Source organism: Gorilla gorilla, chromosome 11 (assembly GCF_029281585.2).
Source record: "Gorilla gorilla gorilla isolate KB3781 chromosome 11, NHGRI_mGorGor1-v2.1_pri, whole genome shotgun sequence".
Taxonomy (NCBI): Eukaryota; Metazoa; Chordata; class Mammalia; order Primates; family Hominidae; genus Gorilla; species Gorilla gorilla.
The window spans coordinates 64,542,763-64,545,242 of record NC_073235.2 but is presented as its reverse complement, the minus strand read 5'-3'; the positions used below and the strand labels follow the sequence as shown (position 1 = coordinate 64,545,242).

The following is a 2,480-nucleotide window of genomic DNA, read 5'->3' as shown; positions in this document are numbered from 1 at the left end:
AGCTCCTTCATTTTGGCCAATTTCTCCCATTTGGAATGGTTGTATTTACCCAATGCCTATAACCCCATTATATCTAGGAAGTAACTAACTTGCTTGTGATTTTACAGAGTCGTAGGCAGAAGGGACTTGCCTTGTCTCAGATGAAACTTTGGACTGTGGACTTTTGAGTCAATGCTGAAATGAGTTAAGACCTGGGGGACTGTTAGCATGGCATGATTGGTTTTGAAGTGTGAGGACATGAGATTTGGGAGGGACCAGGGATGGAATGATATGGTTTGGCTGTGTCCCCACCCAAATCTCATCTTGAATTATAGCTCCCATGATTCCCATGTATTGTGGGAGGGACCTAGTGGGAGGTAATTGAATCATGGGGGTAGGTCTTTCCTGTGCTGTACTTGTGATAGTGAATAAGTCTCACAAGATCTGATGATTTTATAAAGGGGGGTTCCCCTACACAAGCTCTCTTGCCTGCCACCATGTAAGACATGACTTTACTCCTCATTCGCCTTCAGCCATGATTGTGAGGCATCCCCAGCATGTGGAAGTGTGAGTCAATTAAGTTTCTTTCCTTTATAAATTACCCAGTCTCAGGTATGTCTTTATTAACAGCATGAGAACAGATGAATACACACTGCAAGCTTCTCCTTGGCTTGTAGCTGCCATCTTTTCCTATGTTTCTTCACATGGTTTTCACTCTGTCTCTTTCTGTATCCAAATCTCTCCTTTTTACAAAGTTATCAGTCATATTGGATTGGGGCCCACCCTAGTGACCTCATTTTAAATTGATTAACTAGGTCGTGGAGACACGTGAAGGTCGGTGCGGAGTTTGTCTCTGCAAGCGTGGTTGTCCTGGGATGGATTCCTCCTGCTCTTCCTCTGCGGCGGGTTTGGGTGCAGTGGACCCGCAGTTGCAGCATTTTCATTGAGGTAGAGACTCAAAAGCAGCGCTTCCGGCAGCTGGTGCACCAGATGACTGAACTTTGTTGGGAGAAGTGCATGGACAAGCCTGGGCCAAAGTTGGACAGTCGGGCTGAGGCCTGTTTTGTGAACTGCATTGAGCGCTTCATTGATACAAGCCAGTTCATCTTGAATCGACTGCAACAGACCCAGAAATCCAAGCCAGTTTTCTCAGAAAGCCTTTCGGACTGATCTCAGGATTACCTCTTTGGAAAAGGAAGGTAGTTCAAGAAATGAAGAGCTGTTGATGGGATGATTGAAGAAACAGCTATGAGAGGACTGGCTCCCATCTTTTGTTACTCTTGGGACATCCTGTCATCTGAGAATGAACAAAGACCAATTTTTTTGTGTGTGAAGCTTAAGGGTCATATGTTTGCTTGTATTTTTTAATGCTAATCTTGTGAAAATAATTGACAGGTGAATGGAAAACTCTATTTAGATGCGTATTACTGTACACGGGACTATGCTTTTCTCAAAGCCCCATTAACTGCTTCCTATAATTTTCATAGTGGGACCACATACATAAAAATCTCTCATTTGTGTGGAGTCATTTTGATTTCAAGGGAGATCCTTGTGTTTTTCAGAAAGGGCAGAAGTGGGGGAAGAATAATTTAGTATCCTTATCTAGTGTTTGATTATCAATGCTGGAGAAAAATATCTGTAAGAGTGTTTATACAGTACACTTCAGTTTTCTTGATGATCTCCCTTTCCTATATGATGATTTGCTTAAATATCCATATTAAGTATAGTCTCAAGGTAAGGTAGGCAGCCTGAGAGTCTAGAGGTCTTTAGTTTTAAAGGAATCTAGCCAGTGAACATAATTCTTATTACTAGACTGCCACAAGGAAGAAATTAACTTACCCTGTATATCAGGGTACAAAAAATTCAATGATGTGCCTAAATAAGTTATAAAGATTTAGGCCAATCATAAGGTAACAGCAGTTTCAGGTAGAGGTGCATGCCTAATGTTAATTAGTGTAGATTCCATTTACTGCATTCTTTTGATCACTGAAATAAAAGCTATATAAGATTCAAAAAAATTGATTAACTCTGTAAAGACCCTATATTCAAATAATGTCACACTCTGAAGTCCTAAAGGTTGGGATTCTAATATATCTTTTGGAGGGACACAATTCAATCCATAACACCAAGTAACTGCACAACCTAGCTACTCTAATGAACTGAGTGTTGCCTAATCCACCACATGATAAAATTGGGCATTTGCAGGAGCATGCTATTATTAAGTGAAAATTGTATCTATATGATAAAGGAGATAAGCCCACCAGGTCCACAAGGCACAAGAAACTCAGACTAGCAGAAAACTTAGACTCTATGATGCCTTCTCCCATTGACTCAATGTCTCTCCCTCAGTGCACACCTATAGCTTCACAAGGAGTTTCCTATAACTAGGTAACAGATGAGGGAAAGGAGTCAATGTTATGCAAAGTAAGCTGGCACTAGCAATAAGTAGATGGCTGCTGCATCAGAGTCCCTCCCAGGGATGTCCTGAAACACAGCAGAAA

At 41.2% G+C, this 2,480-nt stretch overlaps 1 pseudogene; it reads left to right on the top strand.

Annotated features, from left to right (window-relative positions):
• Nucleotides 1-854: 854 nt before the first annotated feature.
• Nucleotides 855-1,504, top strand: LOC101140704 (mitochondrial import inner membrane translocase subunit Tim8 A-like; annotated as a pseudogene).
• The last annotated feature ends 976 nt before the right edge of the window (nucleotides 1,505-2,480 follow it).